Source organism: Oryx dammah, unplaced genomic scaffold (genome assembly GCF_014754425.2).
Source record: "Oryx dammah isolate SB20612 unplaced genomic scaffold, SCBI_Odam_1.1 HiC_scaffold_4, whole genome shotgun sequence".
Classification (NCBI taxonomy): Eukaryota; Metazoa; Chordata; class Mammalia; order Artiodactyla; family Bovidae; genus Oryx; species Oryx dammah.
In genome coordinates, this window is record NW_024070188.1 from 20,542,183 (window position 1) to 20,562,451 (window position 20,269).

A 20,269-nucleotide genomic window follows, 5' to 3' on the forward strand; every position below is an offset into this window, starting at 1 on the left:
TGAGCAGAGCGATAGGTATTTTTAAGGATGATAAATGAAAGATACAGATTGACTTTGGATGTTTTATACGCACGCCCTGCCCGCCTGTGCACACACAGATACACGTGCACACACAGATACTCACACACACACAGAGCTAGAAATTGGAACCATTTCCTCCCCGACTCCACATCCCCTTTTAGAACCTGCTTATATGTGCTTCTCAGGAAGAGGGTCTTCACAGTGCCTGCAAAGTGAGCAGTGGGGCAAAATACCAACTGTAAATAACTGAAACCATGGTAGACCGCTAACCTCAGATGGGAAAATGGTGTGGTTCTTTCTTCCAGAAGTTTATAATTGAAACTGAACAGCAGCTTTAAGCTCTTAGGTTGATGACCTGAAAGAATTATGGTGGAGCCATTTCCTATCATAGCCCTGCTTAAGGATTGCATATCAGACTTCAAAGAGAATGGAGAATGAAGCAAACAGGGAGAGTTACAAGAAACCACGATGCCCAAGAATCAGAAAAAGAGAAAGGAATTATTTGTTTTTCCAGTGACTTTCCTGGCTTCAATCCCTTATGAGGCCGAATCAACCAAACTACTTGCATCTGGGCCAAATTACTGTCTTCCTTCCTGTTACAAGCTCCTAGCGTCCAGTGTGCAAGCTCCTGTCTAAAGTCAATCTCTCCACTTGTAAATTAAGTCACATCCTCTTACCTCTTAATCGAGGACATCATTCCAGATATTATCCTTAATTTCTCCTGCAACATCAACTTTTTTCTCAATACTAAATCATTTCCCTAGTGACAAAGCAGTACCTCGAACACAGTAGATGTCAAACAAGTATTTGTTGAAAGGACTCAACAAAAGGGGGGAAAAGCACACTCTAGAGATCAGAGCTTCAAGAAAATAAATTGGCAATATCGCAGTGAGAAAAAGGAGTTGGAAGCAGGATTGGGATGGGAGAATTTCACCATTGAGAAATATTTGGGAAAGTCACAGCACACTGAAAGACTGAGATTTAATCATAAGATTATAGAATGCTATTTCACTTCCAGGATTTATCACAAAACCCACAGGGCTCCAGTTTAGTATCAGTGGATTGATTGCAGCTGAAAGAGCTGTGGGACACAGACTATCTCTGAGAGCAAGGACTTAGGGAAGCCTCAAGTCAGGAAGGGAGACAAGAACAAGGGCACTAAAGAAATGTTAAGGCTCCTGTAGCAACAAAAAACATGAACACAGCCCACCGTCTGGCCCAGTTAATGTAAATCCACCCACTAAGGGCTCATTCCTCTTAGTTCCTATTACTTGGCACAAATGTCCAATCTGCAAAAGTAGCCTAAGGAGAAAGAGTGATTAAATGTGATGCAGTATCCTGAATGAGATCCTGGAATAAAAAAGGACATTAGGGAAAGTTAAGGAATTCTGAACAAAGCATGTACTTTTGATAATAATAATATACCAACATTGGTTCAGATGTTGGTATGTGAGATGTTAATGGCGGAGAGAACTGGGAAAAAATTATATGAGAACTCAGTACTATCCGTGTAATTTTTTTGTAAATCTACAACTATTTTAAAATTGTGTTTAAAAATCATTTTAAAAACTGAACATCATTGCTAAGTAATCGTCACTCAGCACCATATTGCTTGCTTCTCTGTTCATTAAAAATATCCCTTCTGGGATCTGGAGATCATGAAGTGTTAACAACAGTTTTCACACAAAGTAAAACATATAGAGGCAAATGTGCAAATAACAGAAAATACTTAGTGTCTGGGTTTTTTTTTTTCCTTTTCCACATCAACAAGACACACATTAAGGTTGACAGTGTCACCTAGAAAAGAAAACCTACACTCCACTGCTAGTCTAAAGCCTATTGAAGCTGGACTTGCAGGTGAAAAAAATCAAGAAAACTTATTAACATCTATGGCTGTTGGCTTTGACAGTTCTTGGCATATTCTGTTATTTCACAGAGAATGCTCTCTTTGGGGTAGAGAGGAGGTGTAAGCATTTGTGTTGGATATTTGCAGCCCAGGGCAACAGGAGTGAATGTTCATGTAGACCTGTTTGGTTTCCATGCCAGGAAATGATGTGTGTACTCTGGCCTTCCATGGGTTCATAGACCATAGCAACGCTTGAGCCTCCACTGTCCAAGTTACTTCTGTTTTTGTAGCTCCAACAAACATGCATTAAGTAGCTAAATATAAGGTTATAACGAAGGATGATTTTAAAAGTTTCTCCCCAAAAGTGATAGCTATAACTGATAGCTATAACAAAACATGTAACATTCTGTACTATATAGTGATATATGGGGGAGTAAATAAAGAAATTACAAAGTATGATTCCCAAAGTGTGATAGTTTCCATATTACTTAGAAAAAAAGAGCACAGAACCAAAATTTGAAAACAATGTAAAATCATATTCACATATTATAAAAGAGTAGCTCTAATGATCACCACCCAGGTATTCAGTTCAGTTCAGTCGCTCAGTGGTGCCTGACTCTGCAACCCCATGGACTGCAGCGCGCCAGGCTTCCCTGTCCATCCTCAACTCCCGGAGGTTGCTCAAATTCAAGTCCATCCAGTCGGTGATGCCATCCAACCATCTCATCCTGTTGCCCCCTTCTCCTCCTGCCTTCAGTCTTTCCCAGCACCAGGATCTTTTCCAACACCCAGGTATTAGTGAAATGCATTTTCTGACTTTCTGATGTACAAACTCTTTCCTGTCATCCTCTCCCTCCAACATTTCTCCCTTCTAATTGGTAACGAGCAGTGCATGCATGCTGAGTCGCTTCAGTTTTGTCCAACTCTTGGCGACCCCGTGGACTGTAGCCCCCCAGGCTCATCTGTCCATGGGATTCTCCAGGCAAGAATACTGGAATGAGTTGCCATGCCCTTCTCCAGGGAACCTTCCCTACCCAGGGATCGAACCCGCATTTCTTCTGTCTCCTGCATTGGCGGGTTCTTCCTCACTAGTGCCACCTGGGAAGCCGGGTAGCAAGCAGAATTGACCCTAATAGCATTCCCAAAAATATTCTAAAAATTATTGAAGTTCAGATATGTCCAAAGTAGCATTTACTTGTAATTCATTTTGAAAACTTGGAACCAGTTAATTATCTTCATGTCACACAGCCTAGTCACCCAAAATGCAAGCCTTAGGGTCCTCCATCCTTCACCCTACCCTCATTTCCACCTAACTGTCTGTCCCCATTTCTATCTCCTCACCTCTGAATTTCACCTTTACTTGTTCCTTTGTGCCCCTCGAACTCCCAGATCCTCTGTAAATAAACTCTTCTCCTTCCAGAATGCTTCCCACACTGTTAATTGTGAAGTCTTTTCTATTGGATCTTTAGCACTTTCTCAGGAGACGGGGGCTTGATCCTGGGTCGGGAAGATCCTCTGGAGAACAGAATGGCAACCTACTCCAGTATTCTTGCCTGGAAAATCCCACGGACAGAGGAGCCTGGCGGGCTACAGTTCACGGGGGTCACAGAGAGTCGGACATGACTGAGGGAGCAAGCAGGGACACACTTCTGTGCTCCCAAATTTACTTCCGAAATTTACTCTAGAGTTGATCACTCTGTCCTAATTCTGTTTCGGGTTCGTTTTTTGCATTTCTAAGTCCCTGGAAAGGCCTTACTAAGCATTCACTAAGTGGTTAAAGGAACATTTAGTACATGCAAATTTATGTGGGGAAAATGTGCACGCGTATGGTTTAGAAGAAGGGTTGATTGTATTTAGATTAGAGTTAATCAAGCAAAGCTGCAGCTCTCCATAAGTAAGCTGGAGGATTCATCTTTGAAATTTAACTCAAATCATTTAAAATGAAAAAAAATAAAGGTGATTAAAATTTTCCTTTTTTCCCTCCAATCCTCCTAAGCCCCTAAAGAAATTTAAGAGTATCATCAGATTGACAGCTTCTCTCTATGGACCTTCATATACTTACACATGCATGAGGGCAGATAAGGATGAGGTAAGAGCCCCCACACAGTCAATAAGAGGTCGTTCACATGTTGGGAGGTGTCTGCATTGCTGCATGGCTAGGAAGAGAAAGGGGAACCAAAATATTAGTGGATGTCAGAGCTTCCTCGATTTCATTAACAAATCAACAAATATAGAAGCAAAATCGTCATATTCTTTTCCACACAGGAATTTACATTTTGAACAGTGGATGTCCAGTGATAACTCAAAGAATTAAATAACTTAATTCATGTTAGTGGACATTTACAGCTCATACACTTTTCTGTATAAATGTTATATAATTATTTTTTAAACTGAAATAAATTTCCATGGCTTAATATTATAGAATGAGGAAAACTCATTTATAAAAGAGCCCAAATTAAATTTAACATTAATAATTATATATGTAGTAAAGGTCAGAGGAATTCTATATTAATAATTGAACTCCCAACAATTTCATTTCAGCACTACTTTTATTCAAATGACTTTGCTGTAGGAAATAACAGTCAGTAATCTTATTTACAAATAGGTTCTGAGAATAATTCTGTGTTTCTTGGACCTCCTCTCTAAAGCAGAGATGCTTTAAAAGATACTTGTTATAATCAGTACATGAACTCAATAATTAATACCAGTCTCTCCCACTCATGTAGCTTTCTGAGCCACTTGAGAAATAATGCAAAAGAGTAAGCTGCATTAGGGTTAAAATATCACCTTTATTAGTCTTTAAGTTGATATGAAAGAATGTGGCTTAAATGTGGAGCAACAATATGTTTCTAATACTGTACCACAGAATTAGATAGATTCACCCCCCTGATCTCAACAGGGCTGAAATTCACAGACCTTCCCAGAGGGCAGTATGGAGGAGCAGACAAGAGTGTGTGTGTGTGTGTGTGTGTGTGTGTATACACATGTACTTCCATGGGCAGGCACTCCCAAAAAGAAAGGAAGTGGACAAAATGAGACTATATGTGTATCTGTGTCTGGATCCTCCTCCCAAACTCCCTAATCAGGAAAAATTGAACGGGGAAGGGTAGAGAAAAAGAGTGATGATAAACAACAGTGACATCCAGAGACTGGAATAAAAACTGAAAGATGCTGGAGTTATGCAAATTCATGTACCCTAACAAGGATGGAAACCTCAGGAGTTGGGAGCCAGTGTTCCTCCGCTCCCCAAAGCTACTTAGTCGTTTGCGGGCCTCTGACTTTGTCACTGTTTTCAAAATCTCCTTCTCCACACTCTGTTGTCATAGGTACTATCTTTTTTCCCAACTGGACTAAAAGCTTCATGAGGGAAAAGAATAACGTATCTATACTTCTAGCTGTATTCTCAGCGTCTAATACAGAACCTGGCATACAGTAAGATGCTCAGGTATTATTTGGTGACTGAATGAATACCAGGCATAGCTCAACAAAATCTCAAAAGTAGCGCACAGGAGCCGCCATTATTGCAGCAGAAAAAAAACAGATTGCTCACTTTGTGTGTGAGCTAGTTAAACTTGGTTCCCGATGGATCTAATTACTCTCTCTTGTGTCCCCCTCACACACACACACACAGTAAAATATTTATGTTGGAAGAACAGAATCCCCTCTTGAACACAGCTGTCTCAAGACTGGGTAGCCAGAAACACTTTCAGGCCAACAGACAGCAAGAGCACTTGCTGAAGAATGGTGGGCTCTGCCTGAGGTGATGGTATATGGGCCTGTTGAAGATATGAGAAAAATTAAGCAAATGAAGAGAAAAAAATGTAACCAGGCAACAGCTTTTTCCATTTTTTTCCTTTTATGTAAATACATTATTTTTCAAATCATAACACTTTGAGAGCACGGCAGGGAGCAGCTGTTAAGTATTTAACGTTAAAATCTATTTGTGACGTCTAACGATTGATTTTGCAGTCACACAGATCTCAGCTCTGACCTCTTAACAAGTTACATGATCTTAGTTAAGTCACTTCATCTCTCAGCATTCAGTTTCTCATCTGGAAAATGACAAAAAAAAAACAAACAAAGGCTACCTCACGAGTGGCTGTTAAGAGTTCAGCTGAGAGTAGATGCGATGCATTTAAGAAAGGGCCTGAAACACAGCGAATAACTGGTAGCCACTGTTATTTTAAATCTCCAAAAGCTTTGCATACTGTAAATCACTGAGTAACTGGAAGAGATTATTATCATTACTATTATTGTAGGAAATTTCACTGCTGTTTCAAAAAAGGCAACAGCAAAATAGAGGCTGTTTTTTTCCATCTCTCTATTACACAGAAGTCAACAGCTGTGTATTAACGGCTGCCTCCTTCCCTGCTGGGATGTGCACCGTATTATAATAGAGAAGGTTACATCCTCATTAAGCATATAAGGTGTGTTGTGGAGCAGAAAGGCACACGTCAAATGTGCTCAGCTGTCCTCTATCATGTGTCATCTTGTCACGTTTAAGTCAAGAAATCCATATAAATTCGTAACAATTTAGGTGTTGTGATTTTTTAATAACTTTCTTAAACATTTCTTTTAAAACTGGTTTTCCTTTGACATCTCTGAGGTTAAATGCAGGACGTTGTCATTGCATGTACTTCAATATATAACCTGTAATTAAGATTTCAAGTGACTCTTGTTCTGAAGTACATTGCCTCTGCTTTGCATAATGCACAATGTATTCATTGTTGTGGCTTCCTTTGCATAAATCAATCTTATTAACAACTAATTCATCTTCTTGCTTTCCAGAGTCTTGAATCAAATTAATTCTCCAAAGAAGGAAGTGTCGGGACTCAGGCATCTAGGGAGATCAGCATATTTCTAGTTCCGTCTTTCAATAAAAATTCGTACTACAGATGGTCATGTGATTTATTAGCAGATTTTAACTCTGCTGCCTCTTTGTTTCTCTAGGAAACAAGAACAAAGATTTGTATCTCCATGTGATGTGCAGAAAATTGGAGTAAAAGGGTTAAAGGAAAAGAGTGGGTATCAAAGCTGTGACAATGAATCACAGTGGATTCCCCCAACGATATTCTGGAGGGAATCTCAGTTTGAAAAGAAGAAAAGTGAATGTTTTATCATTATGGAAACTTGAAGCAATGAACATTTTATTCTGTTAGCATAAAGTTGAGGTGTCGCCATGCTATTCAAAGCGGTAGACTTCCACTGAGGAAATAAGCTTGATGCTGGCCACTCCCACCCTAGTTGGTGACACAGAATGGACCTGTGGGACCCAACTGTAGAAGGAGTCCCCCAGCTGATCTTGTTTAGACCCAGTTGGGTCTGTTGAGAAACCGCAAAAAAAAATCCCTCAGAAAACAAGGTGAAAATTGCTGAGAAGGAGAGAGGGTCGCCCTCTTCATAAAGCTCCTTGGGAAGCTGATGATGACATCCCCAGTCAAATAAGATATGAATCTCTTAACAAGTCACCCTTTCTTATTCCTCACAGAAAATTATGTTTCATCTGATCTCAACAACATGGTTGCTTCTTCCCAGCCAAGTCTACTGCAGACGTCAGTTTTCCCTCCACCTAGAAAGTAACTGGCACTGTGTCAGTGTTCCTCTGTAGAGGAGTCCCCTCTGTAGAGTTTACCAATAAAACAGCTCTGGACACAGAAATATTTCATTTGCACAAACTGCAAGCCAACTAAAAATCAGGGAAAAAATAAGTTCCGTACTAACACTTAGTACCTTCCGCTACTCCTATCTTCCACGTTTATAGTGGACCAATAATGGAGTTGAAGGGTAGATTTTCTTTGAAATCTTAGAAATTTATCTAACAAACATTTATTAAGCTCCAATTGTGCCAGATCTGAACACTAGGAAGGCAAAGTCAAATTCATTCATTTATGCATAAAAATGTTTTGAGTGTTGAACTTCCACTTTGGGCTATGGTGGAGTAAGTGGTATTGGAATTATTCTCTTACCAAGAACAACTCTAAACCAGGACAAATAAGTGCAAAGACTTTTTTCAGGAATTGTATGATAGCAGTGGTTTGATGCTTGAAAGACAGGAAACACAAAGTGAGCTGTACATTGACTACAGTTTTATTCCTTGGGGCAGTTTCCTGACCACCCAGAAATGTGGAACCTGGGAGGAGAATAAAGATCTAGTGATCCGGGGAGGCAGAGTACTTGGGGGCTGCTCAGGTGGCTGGAACGCACGTGTCATGGTACAGCTAAGAGAAAGCAGTACAGAGGGGGTCCCAGATATTTGTATGCTGAGTACCCCGGAGTACTTGTCTGAGTGCTGGACAGACATAAGCAACATAAGACTCCAAGGGTGTAGCAGAGAACAAGAACTGGGTGTCAGAGGGCTGAATGGAAATACTTCCAGGCTGTTCTTGGAGGAACTGGAATCCAGCCATGCCAGAGCTGAGACCTTGCTGAGCACTGGGCTTTCAAGTACCACCCAGAAAGGCTGTCGCGTAAGCAGCACTCCCAAGAATAAAAGTCATGACCCAGGACAGGGCAAAAGCAAAATATGTCAAAAGGATTCACCAGTAAATTGACCTGCTTGCCAGAACAAAATTTAATATTATTCTGACTCCTCACAATTTGTTACCTAAAATGTCCTGCAGATAATACAAATTCTTAGTGATGGGGGAAGGAAAATGTGACCCACAATTGCACAAAAAAGCACATGATAGCTACTCCAAAATGATCCAGATGTTGATTTAGCAGATAAAGGGTCTTAAAAGCTACTGTAAATTTGTTCAAGAGAATATGGACAATGATAGAATAAACAGATGGAGAGTTTCAGCAGAGAAATGGAAAATATATTTTAAAAATAACTAAATGGAAAAAGATTTAGAAAAGAATTAAAATATAAAAAAGAACTAAATCCTGAAAACAGATAAATGGAAATTATTCAAATTGAAAAACAGAAATAAAAAATATTGAGAGAAAAAGGAACAGAGTCTTAGTAACCTGTGGTATAGTATTATTTTCTTTGATGATTGAAGTCCACGGGGAAGAGAAAAAGAATAAGGCAGAAAAAAATATTTTAAGACATAATGGAAAAAATGTATCCAAATTGGATGACAAAATTAATTCACAGGTAACCTCCAAGCAAGATCACTGGGCCCTGTAAGTTTCGAACTACTGAAAATCAAAGATTAAAATAAAATCTTAAAAAGTATCCAGAGGGAAAAAAAAGAAACATTACATATAGGGAAATAATTATAACAACTAACTTCTCATTAGAAAAGATTCAGAGACCAGAAGAAAGTGGAACAAGATCTTCAAAGTGATAAGAGGTGTGTTAGTTTGCTGGGATTGCCGTAGCAAAGTACCGTAGACGGGATGGCTTAAGCAAAAGAAAGTTATTGTCTCACAGTGCTGAAGCTAGCAGTTCAAAATCAAGGGTTGGTTGCTTGCTTGCCAGGGCTGATTGTCTCTGAGCACTATGAAGGGGGGTCTAGTCCAGGTCTCTATTTCTGGCTTGCGGATGACTGCCTTCTCCCGGTGCGTCTTCACAGTGCCTTCCCTCTGTGCTTGTCTCTCTATCTACATTTCCTCTCTTTTTTCAGGACACCATACCATATTGGAGTGTGTGTTTTAGTCACTCAGTCATGTCTGAATCTTTGCAACCTTGTGGACTGTAGCCTGCCAGACTCCTCTGTCCATGGGATTCTCCTGGCAAGAATACTGGAGTGGGTAGCCATTTCCTTCTCCAGGGGATCTTCCTGACCCAGGAGTTGAAGCCGGGTCTTTTACATTGCAGGCCGATTTTTTCCCATCTGAGCCACCAGGGAGGCCCATCATATTGGATTCAGTTCAGTTCAGTTCAGTCGCTCAGTCGTGTCCGACTCTTTGTGACCCCATGAATTGCAGCACGCCAGGCCTCCCTGTCCATCACCATCTCCCGGAGTTCACTTAGACTCACGTCCATCGAGTCAGTGATACCATCCAGCCATCTCATCCTCTGTCGTCCCCTTCTCCTCCTGCGCCCAGTCCCTCCCAGCATCAGAGTCTTTTCCAATGAGTCAACTCTTCACATGAGGTGGCCAAAGTACTGGAGTTTCAGCCTTAGCATCATTCCTTCCAAAGAAATCCCAGGGCTGATCTCCTTCAGAATGGACTGGTGGGATCTCCTTGCAGTCCAAGGGACTCTCAAGAGTCTTCTCCAACACCACAGTTCAAAAGCATCGATTCTTCGGCACTCAGCCTTCTTCACAGTCCAAATCTCACATCCATACATGACTACTGGGAAAACCATAGCCTTGACTAGACGGATTAGGCTCCCTTAATGACAGAATTTGACTTGATTATGTCTGTAAAGTCTCTATATCCAAATAAGGTCAAGTACTGAGGATGAGAACTTCAACAAGGGAATCTGGAGCAGATAGGAGGGGTGGAGAGACACACAAATCGACTCATAGCAAAAGAACATTTAAAAACCTTGCAAACTATAGTTATTTTTTTTTCAAACTTTAAACTTTTTATTTTGTATTGGGGTATGGTTGATTAACAATGTGGTGGTAGTTTCATCACCACAATATTTTAAAGCAATTATCCTTCAATTAAAATAAATTAATTAATTAAAGAAAAACAATGTTGTGGTAGTTTCAGGTGAACAGCAAAGGGACTCAGCCATACATATACATATATCCATTCTCCCCCAAATCCCCCTCCTATCCAGGCTGGCATAAAACATTGAGTAACGTTCCATGTACTATACAATAGATCCTTGTTGGTTATCCACTTTGAATATAGAAGTCTGTACATGACCTTCCCAAACTCCCTAACTATCCCTTCTGCCCCACAACCATAAGTTCATTTTCTAAATCTATGAGTCTCTTTCTGTCAAACTATAATTCTATGAGTGAAAATATGCTTCAAAAATGAGGGTAAAATTAAGGTGTGGTTTTTTGTTTATTTTTTTTCAGATAAAACTCAAGGAACTTTTCTGCAACCAGACCTTTATTTTCAGAAATGCTTAAGGAAATTCTTTAGACTGAAGGGAAGTGCTACATAAAAAAGATCCACAAAAAAGAGATGAAGAACTCCAGAAATGCTCCATCCATACATAAATATGAGGCTATTTTCTTTTTTCCTAGTTTCTTTAAAAGATAATGTTTATGATATACATAGAAGAAAAATATATGAGGAGAGCATAAAAGAATCACACTGTTACAAATCTCTTAAGTGGTAAAGTGGTATGATGTTGGTTCTAAGCAGGCTGTGATAAAATAAGGATGCAAAACAACCCCTAGAGCAACCACTAAAAGAATTCAACAGAGTTAGAGCTTAAAAGGAGGAACAATAGAATTGCAAACATAATAATAATAACTAAAACAAAGGAAGGCAAGAAAGGTTGTGGGGAATGGGGAGAAATAGAACACTAAAAACAGATGGGACAAATGAAAAACTAACAGAAAGCAGGGACTTAAACCTCACTGTAGCAGATGGTACTTTCCATATATTGCACAATAATATCTCCCATCTTCTGCATGGGTCTGTATTCATTTTCACTTTCCAAGCCTACTATAGTGAATACCACAGACCAGGTGTCTTATGCAACAGAAACTTCTTTCCTCCTGGTTCTGGTGGCTACAAGTCCAAGATCACCATGTCAGCAGGATTTCCTTCTGTGGCTTCTTTCCTTGGCATGTAGATGCTATCTTCTCCCAGGGTGTTCATGTTGTCTTCTTCCTCTGTGCATGTCCCTGTCCTAACCTCTTCTTATAAGTGTTAGTTGCTCAGTCATGTCCGACTCTTTGTGACCTCCATGGACTGTAGCCCCCCAGGCTCCTCTGTCCATGGAAATCTCCAGGCAAGAATACTAGAGTAGGTAGCCATTCCCTTCTCCAAAGAATCTTTCTGACCCAAGGATCAAACCCAGACCTCCAGCATTGCAGGCAGATTCTTTACCATCTGAGCCACCAGGGAAGCCCTCTTATAAGGGGTACTGGTTATGTTGCAATAGGGTACACCCACAGGACCACATTTTACCTTCAGTTCAGTTCAATTCAGTCGCTCAGTCGTGTCCGACTCTTTGCGACCCCATGAATTGCAGCATGCCAAGCCTCCCTGTCCATCACCAGCTCCCGCAGTTCACTCAAACTCATGTGCATCGAGTCGGTGATGCCATCCAGCCATCTCATCCTCTGTCATCCTGCCCCCAATCCCTCCCAGCATCAGAATCTTTTCCAATGAGTCAAGTCTTCGCATGAGGTAGCCAAAGTACTGGAGTTTCAGCTTTAGCATCATTCCTTCCAAAGACCACCCAGGGCTGATCTCCTTTAGGATAGACTGGTTGGATCTCCTTGCAGTCCAAGGGACTCTCAAGAGTCTTCTCCAACACTGCAGTTCAAAAGCATCAATTCTTCGAGGCTCAGCTTTCTTCACAGTCCAACTCTCACATCCATACATGACCACAGGAAAAACCATAGCCTTGACTAGACAGACCTTTGTTGGCAAAGTAATGTCTCTGCTTTTGAAAATTCTATCTAGGTTGATCATAACTTTCCTTCCAAGGAGTAAGGGTCTTTTAATTTCATGGCTGCAATCACCATCTGCAGTGATATTGAAGCCCCCCAAAATAAAGTCTGACACTGTTTCCACTGTTTCCCCATCTATTTCCCATGAAGTGGTATGATCTTCATTTTCTGAATGTTGAGCTTTAAGCCAACTTTTTCACTCTCCTCTTTCACTTTCAAAGAGAGGCTTTTTAGCTCCTCTTCACTTTCTGCCATAAGGGTGGTGTCATCTGCATATCTGAGGTTATTGATATTTCTCCCGGCAATCTTGATTCCAGCTTGTGTTTCTTCCAGCCCAGCGTTTCTCATGATGTACTCTGCAGAGAAGTTAAATAAGCAGGGTGACAATATACAGCCTTGACAGACTCCTTTTCCTATGTGGAACCAGTCTGTTGTTCTATGTCCAGTTCTAACTGTTGCTTCCTGACCTACATACAGGTTTCTCAAGAGGTAGGTCAGGTGGTCTGGTATTCCCATCTCTTACAGAATTTTCCACGCTTTGTTGTGATCCACACAGTCAAAGGCATTGGCATAGTCAATAAAGCAGAAATAGATGTTTTTCTGGAACTCTCTTACTTTTTTGATGATCCAGCAGATGTTGGCAATTTGATCACTGGTTCCTCTGCCTTTTCTAAAACCAGCTTGAACATCTGGAATTTCACGGTTCACGTACTGTTGAAGCCTGGCTTGGAGAATTTTGAGCATTACTTTACTAGCATGTGAGATGAGTGCAATTGTGCGGTAGTTTGAACATTCTTTGGCATTGCTTTTCTTTGGGATTGGAATGAAAACTTTTCCAGTCCTGTGACCACTGCTGAGTTTTCCAAATTTGCTGGCATATTGAGCGCAGCACTTTCACAACATCCTCTTTTAGGATTTGAAAGAGCTCAACTGGAATTCCATCACCTCCACTAGTTTTGTTCGTAGTGATGCTCTCTAAGGCCCACTTGACTTCACATTCCAGGATGTCTGGCTTTAGGTGAGTGATCACACCATCGTGATTAATCATCTCTTTAAAGGCCCTATCTGCAAATACCTTCACATTCTGAGGGGTTGGAGGTTAGGACTTTAACATATGAATTTGAGGAGACATGTTGGTCCACAATAGAGCCTTTGCCACTCACCTCAAGAGGCAGAGTTGTGGGCAGTGCAGTGGCAAGAAGTGCCTACTCAAGGTCCCATGACAAGGAGCAGAAGGATGTAGCATGAGGAGGGGAAACGGCTACTGAAAACAAGCTCAAAGAGCATTTACCCAAGTGTATTCTGCCGAACTAGCATCTCCTGTGTTCTCAACACCATGTCACCTATAGAAGTTAATCATGGGAACAGCAATTGTAGTCATGTAAAAATCTTTTTACTGATAAAGCTGCTTGAATGTCTGCCAAAATGCTCAAGTTTACCCAAAGAGAGGCACTTTTGGAACGTTAATGAGACCGTGATGCAGCCGTCCTTTTGGATTTCTTTTGAATATTGTTATGACCCTTCACCTTTGATCTCCTGCCCTGCATCACCTTGCATAACCATTTCATTTTTTGATTCAATTTCATTTTTTTATTTTGGTGCACAGGCTGTTGCAGTTCATCTCTCAGAGTGTAACATGCTGATTTCCTCAAACAGAGATACCCCTTTGAGTGAAAAATATGCAAAATGCTCTCTTCATTGTGTGTATTAAAATTTATTTCAGTTTTAAAAATGGAAAAAAATGTTAAAAAGAGACAGATTTATTTCTCCATCCCTTTCAATCTGGGTAGGTGCTGCTACAGCTTGGACCAGTGAATTATGACAGAAGTTCTGATTTCAGGCATGGCCCTGATCTAACCTGACTGTGTGCTTAAAAGCAATACTGCTGCTGCTGCTGCTAAGTCATTTCAGTCGTGTCCAACTCTGTGCGACCCCATAGACGGCAGCCCACCAGGCTCCCCCGTTCCTGGGATTCTCCAGGCAAGAACAATGGAGTGGGTTGCCATTTCCTTCTCCAATGCATGAAAGTGAAGTCTCTCAGTCGTGTCAGACTCTTAGTGACCCCATGGACTGCAGCCTACCAGGCTCCTCCATTCATGGGGCTTTCCAGGCAATGTAGTAAAAAGGGTTGAACTCCTGGGACCTCTCTGGCAGTCCGGTGGTTGAAGCTCCACTTGTTTTCTCTGCAGGAGCTGTGGGTTCAACCCTTGGTCAGGGAAATTAGGATCCCACTGGCCACAGCCTGGCCAAAAAGACTTTTTGAAAAAGGGATGGGGGGTTGAACAGATTGACTCAACTCCGATAAACTTCAAAACCAGTATGTTGAAAGAAACCAGAAACAAAAGAATGCATACTCTATGATTTGGTTTATGTGACATTCAAGAACAAGCTAAAGTAATTTAATGTGATAGAAATTAGAACAGCAATTCCCTCTGTTTGGGGGAGAATGGTTTGACTAGAAGGCCTCAGTGGAGGAAATATGATGATGGTGATGGAAATATCTGTAGCTTGGTTGCTTGCATGAGTAAAGATATTTATTAAGACTTATTGATTTATATGCTAAGATCTGTAAATTTCACTGTTTGTACTAGTTTCCTATCTCTGCTGCAATGAATTGTTACCAGCTTACTGGTTTAAGACAGACAGATTTACTATTTTATAATTCTGGGAATCAGAAGTCCAAACTAGGTATCACTGGGTTAAAATTGATGTGTCGGCAGGGTTTCTTCCTTCTGGAGTTCTCAGGGAGAATCCATTTCTTGTCTTCTCCAGCTGCTAGAGGCTACCCACATCCCTTGGTTTTTGTCTCCAAAGCCAGCAATAGCCATTCAAGGCTTCCTCATACTGCCTTGCTCTGACACTACCTCCCTCTTCCTCATCTGAACCATTGGGATGACTTTGGGTGCCTCCAGATGATCCAGGATAATTTCCTTACCCTAAAGTCAGCTTATTAGCATTCTTAATCCCATCCATGACCTTGATTCCCCTTGCCTTGTCAAGTAGCATTCATAGATTCCAGGGATTAGCGCATGGACATTGTTAGGGGGACATCATCTTGCTTACCACACTTTCTAGAAATTTTGCTTCAATAAAAACTGTTTTTGTAAAAGCTACTGAAAACCAATTATACGCTAGTCACTCTTCCAGGTACTTAGATACATATCTAGTTACATATTTATTTATTTTTGTCTGTCTCCCCTACTGGAATCTGAGCTTCTTGAAGTCAAAAAGGTTTTTCTGATTTATTGTGATTAGAATAGTATCTAGCACATAGTAAGGATTCAATAAAAATTTGTGGAGTGAATGAATGTGAACTCACTGATACCTGTTTTTGCTGATTTTATCAATATTGTTGATTGATTTATTGACAGAGCATTACATAGACTCACAGAAATTAAGAGTTTGCAAACCTCATTAAAAATGTTGTTTTCAGTCACTAAATGTCAGTATTATAATAGAACAACACCATCACCTTACAGAATTGCCTAGTCCTAGTGACAGGAAAAAGGGATAGAGTTATTCTTTGAAGGAGTCAGTCTCTATTTCAGAAAATAGAGTTTGCTCAGAAAATAATTTGGTTCAGGAGAAATACTCAAGGATTTATTTCCTAATATATATTTTGGTTATTTATGTTGTTATTCCTTGTGAAGCTGAAATATATTATTCCAAACTAAAACATCCGCTGTTTGAAATGTCACCAAAGAGAATATATTTCTCAAGGACTTTTCTAAGGGTTTGTAAAAATCACACCAGAAAACATTGTTTTGTACCATCAGGTCTAATATTTTTCAACAATTGAAAGATCCGTCTTCAGAACTTCATATCTTCAAATATGAACACATAAAGTCTTTGGAAAAAAACCAAAGATGCTGCATTTGACTATACGGGGAAGAGAATAAGTGTTTCTTCCTTCTGTTTCCCCACAAAGTGATTAGTGTTCCCTTAGGAAATAAACACAACAATATGCAAATTTACCAACAGTCTCTGAACCTCCCCTTTACTCTGGTTTGTGTTTCCAATATTGCTGCTAAAACTCTGAGTCTTTATAACTCTGTCCTTAACTTGTGTTTCCTTGTGCTTCCTCCAGTCCAACATTTCTCATAATGTACTCTGTATATAAGTTAAATAAGCCAGGTGACAATATACAGCCTTGATGTTCTCCTCTCCCTGTTTGGAACCAGTCTGTTGTTCCATGTCCAGTTCTAACTGTTGCTTCCTGACCTGCATATAGGTTTCTCAAGAGGCCATTCAGGTGGTCTGATATTCCCATCTCTTGAAGAATTTTCCAGTTTATTGTGATCCACACAGTCAAAGGCTTTGGCATAGTCAATAGAGTAGAAGTGGATGTTTTTCTGGAACTCTCTTGCTTTTTTGATGATCCAGCGGATGTTGGCAATTTGATCTCTGGTTCCTCTGCCTTTTCTAAAACCAGCTTGAACATCTGGAAGTTCATGGTTCACGTACTGTTGAAGCCTGGCTTCAAGAATTTTGAGTATTACTTTACCAGCGTGTGAGATGAGTGCAATTGTGTGGTAGTTTGAGCATTCTTTGGCATTGCCTTTCTTTGGGATTGGAATGAAAACTGACCTTTTCCAGTCCTGTGGCCACTGCTGAGTTTTTCAGATTTGCTGGCATATTGAGTGCAGCACTTTCACAGTATCATCTTCTAGGATTTGAAAGAGCTCAACTGGAATTCCATCACCTCCACTAGCTTTGTTTGTAGTGATCCTTTCTAAGGCCCACTTGACTTTGCATTCCAGGATGTCTGGCTCTAAGTGAGTGATCACACCATTGTGATTATCTTGGTTGTGAAGGTCTTTCTTCTGTGTATTCTTACCACCTCTTCTTAATATCTTCTGCTTCTGTTAGGTCCATACCATTTCTGTCCTTTATGGAGTCCATCTTTGCATGAAATATTCCCTTGGTATCTCTAATTTCCTTGAAGAGATCTCTAGTCTTTCTCATTCTATATTCTTTGCAGCCAAAGATGGAGAAGCTCTATACAGTCAGCAAAAACAAGACCAGGAGCTGACTGTGGCTCAGATCATGAACTCCTTATTGCCAAATTCAGACTTCCATTGAAGAAGGTTGGGAAAATCACTAGACCATTCTGGTATGACCTAAATCAAATCCCTTACGATTATACAGTAGAAGTGACAAATAGATTCAAGGGATTAGAGCTAGTAAACAAAGTGCCTGAAGGACTATGGACGGAGGTTGGTGACATTTTACAAGAGGCAGGGATCAAGACCATCCCATAGAAAAAGAAATGCAAAAAGGCAAAATGGTTGTCTAAGGAGGCCTTACAAATAGCTGTGAAAAGAAGAGAAGTGAAAGGCAAAGATGAAAAGGAAAGATATACCCATTTGAATGCAGAGTTCCAAAGAACAACAAGGAGAGATAAAAAAAAGCCTTCCTCAGTGATCAATGCAAAGAAATAGAGGAAAACAATAGAATGGGAAAGACTAGAGATCTCTTAAAGCACAAAGCCAGCCATCTGCAAACCAGGAAGAGGTCCTCACCAGAGACCAAGTCTTCCAGCACCTCAATCTTAGATTTTCCAGCCTCTAGTAGTGTGAGAAATAAATGTCTGTTGCTTAAGCCACTTTGTCTATGGCATTCTGTTATAGCAAGCCAAGCTGACTAAGACGGCATCTTGGAGCCTTGAAGAAATGAAGAGCCAATGGAATTTGGTAGAGTTTGAATTCTAAAGGAAAGATGCAGATACACTAAAAAGTGCAACTGAGAATGGACTGCATGCAAAAAAAGAAAGCAGAAACATTGTAGAAATAACTTTCTAGATAAAGAAGGAACTGCAGACTCTCTGTGGGTAGTTCTGTACAAAATAGAACTGATCTGAAAAAGCTACATGGCATTGAAGAAGAAGTAATAATAGATCAGATAATGATAACAGAGAACTTTTAATTCATCGTAAGAGATTGAAAAGCAAAGCTAGTGAAAGACAAATAACTGTCTTTTAGCACAAGTCTTTGAAGCCCCCCAAAAGACTGGAGATAACCTAATACAACCTCTCAAAGTCCTGGAATAAATGTAGACCAAGTGACAAAGTAATCAGACCTGGGAGTGGGATGGGGCGTGAGTGGGCATGGGGTGGGGGAGAGGAGCATCATAGAGAAGAAAGTGCTCTTTTAAAATGAAAAAATGGCCAAAGTGAGAAGAAGCAAAAACAAACTAGATGTTAAGGCACAACCAGAAATTATGCAGAAACCAAAAGAAGGAATTCAAGGACAATCTTGCAAGGAATGAAAATGCATGTTTTAAACTTCAAAGAAAGGTAACCAGCTTCAAACTCTGAGAGAATATTTCATAATCAGAGAGCAAAGGCTGCAATCAGGAGATTTAAAAGCAAAAAACAATGTCTTTAGTTGCTTAGAGCAGTTAGCATAATGCCTTGAATAAGAGGAGCATTCAGTTTTAAAAATGCATCCATTTGATATTCTTTTGGTCTTTACCTTGGGAAAAGGAAGATTTCTATTTTCAATTGCCTTTTGAAGGAAATAGATCAAAGATAATACATCAAATAACAGTAATAAACACTAATATTCTGTATCTAATTAGGAAATATTAGGAAATAAAGTAGGGATGAAAAATAATCTGTGCTAAGCATTTTTAAAAGATTTTTTTAATGGGGACCATTTTTAAAGTCTTTACTGAATTTGTTATAATATTACTTCTGTTTTAGGTTTTTAGGCCACAATGCATGTGAGATCTTAGCTCCATGACCAGAGATGGAACTCACATCCGTGGCATTGGAAGGTGAAGTCTTAACCACTGGATCACCGGGGAAGTCCCTGTGCTAAGCTGGTGAAGAAGCTTGCGAGTTTAATCATAGAATCCTTGGTAAAAAGTGAAACTTAGAATCCATAAGATCTTACTCATGGCTGAGGTCTGATGAATTGCCCTGAAAATTCATCAACATGAAAGATTCCAGAGGAGATTTTGGGTTCTAAAGTCAGTGGATTTCATTTCCATACTGATGAATAAGGTCTCTGGACAAATGAGTAAACACCCAGTGGGGAAAATGGAGCTTGTTTTTTGTTAGCAAAATCCTTCCTGGCTGATCAAATGCCTCAGGGCACTTGAAGATATTCTTTTCAAACACTGAAATGAAACACTCCAATGAAAATGTACAGTTCTTTTTTTTAATTTATTTTATTGAAGTACAGTTAATTTACAACCTTGTATAAAGTGATTTGGTGATGCATATGTATACTTTTTCATACTCTTTTCCATTGTGGTTCATCATAGGATATTCAATTTAGTTCCCTGTGCTGTACAGCAGGACCTTGTTTAAAAATGTACAAAGTTCTTAACTGCACATGTTACTAAACTCAGTTCCACATATACAGAGATTTTAATAGACAGATAAGGCTTTTAATCTAGCATAAGCAAGACCCTAAGACACCAGTCTGAGCCTTGAAACTTCTATCCATTTGTTCTTTCCTTCACATTTTGATTTCTGCTTTGAACTCCACATCCCAGGTACCTCATCCCTTATCAACAAGGCATAGCTCTAAAACAACACATTGTCACCATTGCTAAGATATTCAGAATGATCACTTTTAAAATCACAAGCCTGGAAATGAGACTTATGGAACATCCAAATGAATAAGATAAAAAAGAGAAAAATGAATTTCCAATAACTTGTTTTCTATGGGCACAACAATGCTTACATTAAAGAATGTCCTTCTGACTTCCAGACTAGGAATATGAAAAATTAAGCAGACTTGTACAGTTTGAGTCATTGATAATTAAATAATCCACTGATTGTCCCCATTCCTTCTGCACATCACTGAGGACAGTTTCAATGCCTGACAACTCTGTCGTGGTTATCTTGAACCATCCTCCTGCAGTTCAGGAACTCACAGTAATGAATGATTGCACCAGGGAGGGATTC

The 20,269-nt window shown here is 39.9% G+C and overlaps 1 pseudogene; it reads left to right on the forward strand.

Moving 5' to 3' along the window:
• Positions 1-13,588: 13,588 nt before the first annotated feature.
• On the forward strand, positions 13,589-18,062 carry LOC120863106 (annotated as a pseudogene).
• The last annotated feature ends 2,207 nt before the right edge of the window (positions 18,063-20,269 follow it).